A 7,212-nucleotide genomic window follows, 5' to 3' on the forward strand; every position below is an offset into this window, starting at 1 on the left:
GGGCTCTCAGTGCTCCCGCCTGATGGATGCAAATGTAAATGTGCACTTATTTAATTGGATCAGGCCCCAAGATAAAAGAGATAAACGGCTCCCCGTTTGCTAACTTATTTTCCGAGGCAGCGCCGCGTGGAGGGGAAGCTAATGAAGGAGGGGCGCGTCGCCGGGCGCTCGAGCTCTCCGCGGCGGTGCGCGCTGGTCAGTCGGTTCGGCTTGGACCGCGGCTCCTCGTCCCTCTCTCCTGCCCGCCGGGTAGGATCCGCTTGGTACCTTCGGTGCAGCAGGACCAGAAAGTGAGAAGGCGCGGCTTTGGCTTCGCGCTTGCAAATACCCAACCATTCGCCACAAGGTTCTGCGGTTTGTTCCCCCTCTCCATTTATACCCAACTCCCTATACTGGAGTCCTACTGGCCAGGCCCATTCGATGGAAAAATCCTTTCCTGCTCCCCTCCCCAGGCGTCGTCTTTCACCCCATGTGGCTAGGGCCACGAAAAAGACCAGGCGTGTCCCCCACCTCCAAACACCAGGGTCCCGTGGAGCCGCCCTCCAGGCGCGGAGAACCTCTTCTCTGCTCCCAGACGGCTCTCTTTTTGACCCGGGGATTTCTTTCAGGACTGGCAAGGACACACCCTCTCCCCAATAAAGTATGCCCGCGATACACATAACCCTTCCATGGTTTCAAAGGGTCGCAGAACCCCAACATCCAGACTGTGTGAGGGGCAAGGGCTACCTGGTTCTCCTCTCCCCTGGGCGGGAGTTCAGAACTTCAGCATCAGTATGTCTGTCTCCTTAACCCTCGGAGAAGTTCGTTACCTGATTTTGATCTTCGGTGTTTCCAATAGTTTCTTTTCTGTTTAGAGGGGTAGTGGAGCAGGTAGGGGTGGGTGAGGGCAAAAGGGCGGCTGAGACAGACTGCGGAGGATGGGTGCAAAAGAGCTGGGGAAAGGGGGCGCCCTAGGCCGAGACACTCGCCAGGTAGCCGTCGCAAGCTAGGCTGGTCAGGGCTGGGCCTGGTGAGGGCCGGCTGGTCCGGGCGGCCCGGCCGCGCCCCATTCCCAGTGCGCTGATGGATTGGCTTGTCAGGAGAGCTCTGTGCGCGGAGCCCATCAGAAAGCACTTACCTCGCTAAACTGAAATTACTGTCTTTTCAGGGGCTAATTTGTGTAACTCCCATGGAGGGGCTTGGAGGGGGTTTGATGAGGCATAAAATGATGATTAATGAATTTATTGGCCGCTGCTCATCAAACAAGGGCTGGGGAGCTCCGGTGCGCACCAGCGGCCTGTCGGAGGCGCTCAACACAGCTGGGGCGCTCCACACAGCTGGGGCTCTACCTCAGAGGATTCAGCGTCTTAAAGGATTCCCATTTGCATCCAGCCCTGGCCCTGGGCGCTTTCCTTTCCTTAGCCACCTTTTGCTGACCAGCCTTGTATTTGGGGTATGGGCTCCAGCCATTCCACCATCCCAGCAGGCTGCCGGCTCTAGTGTTGGGGGGAGGGGGGGAGGGACTCCTGTGGCAGCAGGCTCAGAGGTGGACAGAGCTGCTCCAGTGTTCTAGAAGCCAGGACTTGAGTGTGACCAGGGCATCCCAGGCAGCGTGGAGATGTAGGCTGTTGTCCAGAGGCATTATAGCTTACTGGTTGGGCCCTTTGGCCTTGGTGACTCAATTCTACATCTGCAATTTAATAAGCTGTGTGTCCCTGGGCAGATCACATAACCTCTCTGAACCTCAATGGCCCCTGCTGTACAATGGCCTGTACCACCTGTTTTGTGAGGATTCTAATGGGTTGCATGTGGTCATCCTTTGATATAGTTATTATGGTCATACTCTCTTAAGACCTCACTTCACTGAAGATGCTAGCTGAGGCTTGAGGGTGGGGGAGGAAGGGAGGAAGACCTGAGGCTTTGGGTTCTGACTTGGGGAAAATCCTGCCAGCGTGGCTGATGTCCTGGAGCACTCTTCCCTTCCCCACTTCCCTGGCATCTGAATATTACTCGCTAAAACTTGATTAAGGGGGGCAGTGGGGAGCCTGAGAAGGCAGCTCAGACCTTTTGGAGCTGACTAGACCTGGCTTGGGATTCCCTACAGGAGCAGAATTGAATTTCCGGTTAGCCCACAGGACAGTTCACAGCTGTTCTCATTCACACATAACCCACCCTTTCTCTACAGGCTCCTTCCTGTCTTTTGAGTGTGTCCTGAGGGCCTTTTGGCTACTTCCCCTAGTCTGAATCAAAAACCTGCAGCCCATAAACTTATAAACTCAGCTTGGAGTCTTTGCTTCCCCTACCTACCTGTACCCCCCACAGTGCCCCCACCCACATCTCCCAACAACAGGCTCTACCTTTGTCTCCCCAGGACTTGCTGCCCTGCTGAAGCAGTGCATGGGAAGACCTTGGCATTGGTCAATCCAGTGGAAAGCTTAGGCTGGCCTCCATATTAGTGCAGCTCCACTTAAACCATTACCTTCTCTCTCTCCAACATGCATTAATTGAGCATCTGTAATGTGCCAGATACATTGTTCTAGGGGATGATAATGCAGCGAGCAACAAAGCAAAGTCCCTGCCCTCCTGGAGCTTACATTTTAGAGGGAAGGACAGAAAGTAAACAATAAGTGTGATAATGGCTAATCTCCAGGTGATGAGCATTAGGAAAAAAAAATTAAGGCCGGGCAGTCTGGGAAGCATCACCTGGGAGGGGCCATTTGAGTGGATAAGCTGGGGGAATGGGTGCCTGTGCATGCATTTTCATTCAGTGTGACTCTTTGTGATCCCATGGACTGTAGCCTGGCAGGCTCCTCTATCTATGGGATTTCCCAAGCAAGAATACTGGAATGGGTTGTCATTTCCTCCTCCAGGGGATTTTCCCGATCCAGGGATCAAATTCGAGTCTCCTAAATCTCTTGCGTTGGCGGGTAGATTCTTTACCACTGAACCACCTGAAAAGGACAGGCAGATAATCGGAGGGAGAGAGTTCCAGGCAGAAGGCATAGCTGGTGCAAAGATCCTGAGGTAGGAGCAAGTTTGAGCAACAGCAAGAAGACTTTTGAGGGAGGGAATTAGACCAAGGCAAAGCCAGGTTCGCATTATATGGGGCCTCATAGGTCCATGTGAGATTTTTGGATTTTATGATGACAGAGAGGGAGGAAGTAAGGGAGGGAAGGTTTTCAGGGGAGAGACAGGATCTAAGCTATGTTTTAAAGGCATCCCCAGGCATGAGGAGCTGAGACTCTGGAAGGGGAAGATTAGACATAGGCACCAGTTAAAAAGCTGATGGAGAATTTTGGGGGAGGTGATGGAATTCAGTCTTGTACCAGCATGGTAGCCAGGGAAATGGGGAGAAGCAGTCAGGTCTGGGTGATATTTTGAAAGTAGGGTCAAAGTTTTGCTGATGGGTTGGATCTATAAACACTCTTGGGAACAAGAGAAATGGAATTCTGGGTGCCTTCAAGAATTTGAACCTGAAAACCCAGAGGCATGGAGTTGCCATATGCTGAGATGGAGAACATTAAGGGAAGAGCAGGGATTTGTATTTTTCAGAGAAGGGGGAAGTAAGATACTCCCTTGACCTGATACCAAGTCCTTTGGCCCAAAGGAGTTGCTCTTAACATGCTGGCAACCCAGTGGCAAAGGTGTCCGGGCCACACCCTGAAGTGAACAGATCGTACCTCCTGAAACCAGAGATCTCAGAACGCTCTAGTTCAGTTCCCTTTTTATTCCTGTCTTTTTTTCCTTTTCCCTTTTCTTTTTTTAAAAAGTCAGTGGAGAAACTGAGGTTTAGGAAGTGAAAATGACTTGCCCAATCTCACATAGTGAGTTTATGCATGCATGTGTGCTAAGTCGCTTCAGTCGTGTCCAACTCTTTGTGATCCTATGGCGAACCCTCCAGGCCCTTCTGTCCATGGGATTCTCCAGGCAAGAATACTGGAGTGGGTTACCTTGCCCTCCTCCAGGGGATCTTCCCAACCCCAGGGATCAAACCCTTGTCTCTACATCTCTTGCATTGGCAGCAGGTTCTTTACCACTAGCGCCACCTGGGACATCCCACTGAGTCTATAGGCAGAACCAGATGGAAACCCGAGTCTCCTAACACCTAGGCTGTGTTCTCTCCCTCTGTCTCAGCCAAGCTAAGATCTCGCCGATCTCTGTATTTTAACCGAGAACTCCTGGAAACAAAATGCCTTAACAGAGAGGAATGAATTTATAATGGTGGAATCTCAGACACTATGACAGGCTGTCAAGGGAGATATTTTTAGGCTGGGCTGGGAAACATCTTAGCCCTCCTCCAATGCTGCTGGAGGATGGGCTGCCTCCTCAGGACTCCGTGTGTGAAGTACAGATGAGGGAAAAGCTAGGAGTATGTCATCTCCCCCAGACACTCACCAGCAGGAAAGACTAGGACCGCTGCTCCTGCCAAGGAGTGTTTACTTCCCTAAATAATTGCCATCTGAAAAGATTTGCTCATTTCTCCTGTTGGAAGTGACTGCCTGCCCACCCACCATGAGCTCACATACTGCAAGCAAAAAATGAATGTGCCTTCACCCATCATTTTACAGAGCAACTTCTAGCAAACAGATTTAAGTTGGGGACAAGGACTTCAATCATGAGTCTTTCATGCATTTATTTTGTATTTCCTCTTCTTTTTAAAAACTTAAAAAAAAAAATTGTTCTTGTTGTCGTTTAGTTGCTAAGTCGTGTCTAACTTTTTTGTGACTCCATGGACTGTAGCCCACCAGGCTCCTCTGTCCATGGGATTTTCCAGGCAAGAATACTGGAGTGGGTTGCCATTTCCTTCTCCATCTTCTTCTTCTTCTTCTTTTTTCTGATGTCTCAGTTTGACTGTTTTTTGCTTCCTCCAACCCCTCGATCCTTTTCCTGAGTCCTTATGTTTTATATATGGTCGTCAGCTTGGGGATTTTTTTTTTCCTGTAAAAACTATCAGTGGCTTTGTCCCCAAGGGAACCCACAGGCCCTTAGAAACATCATCTCAACATCTTTCAAGCAGAATGAGACATCTGTTAGCCCTAGATTCCAAATACCCTCACAGTTCCAGAACATACCAGACACCTTCCCAGCTAACACAGTTTGACATCAGACTTACCACACAGTTGTCATTTCTGAGACTTTTTTTTTAGATCTAAGCCACAAGTTTTTTTTTGTTGTTGGTTGGTTGATTGGTTGGTTTTGTTTGCCTTCTATTTGTATCCAGCATCTAAATCTAAACTCTGTGGTAATAGGTGGCTCTTCTTCTAAACCCTCATACGTGCGAAGATCTTCATGGCTAGTTGAGGACTGACTCTCTTGGATCACATAAAAGAGTGGATGAGTGGTGACCTGGAGAAAAGGGCTCATTTGGAATAAACACCACCTCTTTACTCTCATGAAGAATGTGGTAGAAATTGTTGGCCTGGTTTATTTTGGTTGGTGGAGATTATTTTTCTCTCCAGATTTGTTTTTTCTTTCCTACCTTCTTTTAATTTTTTTCTTTGAATCTGGTGGTAAATGCCTGACAACTTCTAGAAACGTCTGAGAAGACTCCATAGAACTCAAAATTGCAAGGAAAGAACCCTTACCTTGCTCAGTGTTCCCTGAAACTTACTCATTTGAGCCCCACCCTCCCAATACTCATCACCTCTGACTCTTGAAATTACTATTTACAGAATAATTTCCTTTGAATTTTGTCACCATTTCCTTATATTGAAAGGAATGTTTATATTATCACAGTCACTGAAAAGCTAGTATCACTTGTCATCAATGGAAGACAATGATTGCAAAACTAATTAACTTAGTGAAGTTCTTGGCTGCCTGGGCTTCGAAGGCAACTTGCATCTCTCAGGGTCTCTGGTTGTTCTAGAGGTTTCCCCCGACCCCAGTCCTTCTGCTTTGCCCATGGTTGTGTGTCTCCTCCTCCCACCTCCCCCCCGCCAGAAATGTGCTTACTACACTCTGAAAAATAGTAACTGCTCGTTTTATAGAAATGGAAACTCAGGTCCTGAGAGGTAAAATCATTTGCTCAAGATCATGCAGCTGGTTGGTGACAGAGCAGTCAGAGATGCCTGCTTCCTGTCCCCACCCTATTCCCCCATGCTCTTTCCTAATAAATCCCCTGCGCTATAACCCTTATGGCTTCCCAGGTGGCTCAGGGGGTAAAGAATTCACCTGCAATGTAAGAAACTCAGGTTCCATCCCTGGGTCAGGAATATCCCTGGAGGAGGGCACAGCAACCAACTCCAGTATTCTTGCCTGGAGAATCCCATGGACAGAGGAGCCTGGAGGGCCACGGCCCATAAGAGATCACAAAGAGTCGGACACAACTGAAGTGACTGAGCATGCACTGTAACCCTTATCTCCAGGCGTGCTTCTGCAGGAGCAGGACCGAGATGGGAGGATCGTTAGAAACCGGCCAAGCTTTTGTTCCTTCCATTCCCCTGGTTCTGCAGGGCCTGAGTCTCTTTTATTGTAGTTCATTTTGGGGGGGTTAAGAACTTCCCAGGTGGCAAAGTGGTAAGGAATCTGCCTGCCAATGCAGGAGACACAGGAGACAGGGTTCCAGAAGAGTTGGGAAGATTCCCTGGAGGAAGAAATGGCAACCCACTCCAGCATTCTTGCCTGGAAAATTCCATGGACAGGGGAGCCCAGAGAGCTGCAGTCCTTGGGGTCACAAAGTGTCGGGCAACTTAGTGACTGAGCATGCACACTTTAGGGATAAGAGGCTAAGATCTACAAACCAATATGTTCTTTGACACCATGAAAGACTCTAGTCCTTCTCTGTTCCTTCTGCAGGGCAAGAAGAGAGGGTTAGAGCCTCCAGCTCTGAGCAAAGTTTGGGGAAGGGGTGGGTGAGCTTGAGGACATGAATACATTGCCCTTTGAGAGGTCCCTGCCTCTTCAGTGCCCTCTTTGCCAGATGCTTACAAATGGAAGGTCCCCATCTCTCTCCCCTTCTTCCTAAAGACGGCCAAAGAGACACATGGGAACTCTGTTTAGTGCTATCAAGTAGAGGGCTGTTGGGTTTGCAGCTGTAATGTCACTCGAAGTTAGGCCCCCACCCCAAACATAGACCTTGTCCCTTTCCCCTCTCTTTCCTTTTCTCTCTGGGTGAGGACCTTCAGCCTAGCCTGTTTATTGGGTAGGCCCTCCGCAGCCTGCCCAGAAGCTCTGCCACACCTCTCAATGGTGCTGCAGTGCCCCTGGCCTACCTCCAGTGCCACCCCCTGCCCC

Source organism: Bos indicus, chromosome 18 (assembly GCF_029378745.1).
Source record: "Bos indicus isolate NIAB-ARS_2022 breed Sahiwal x Tharparkar chromosome 18, NIAB-ARS_B.indTharparkar_mat_pri_1.0, whole genome shotgun sequence".
NCBI lineage: Eukaryota > Metazoa > Chordata > Mammalia > Artiodactyla > Bovidae > Bos > Bos indicus.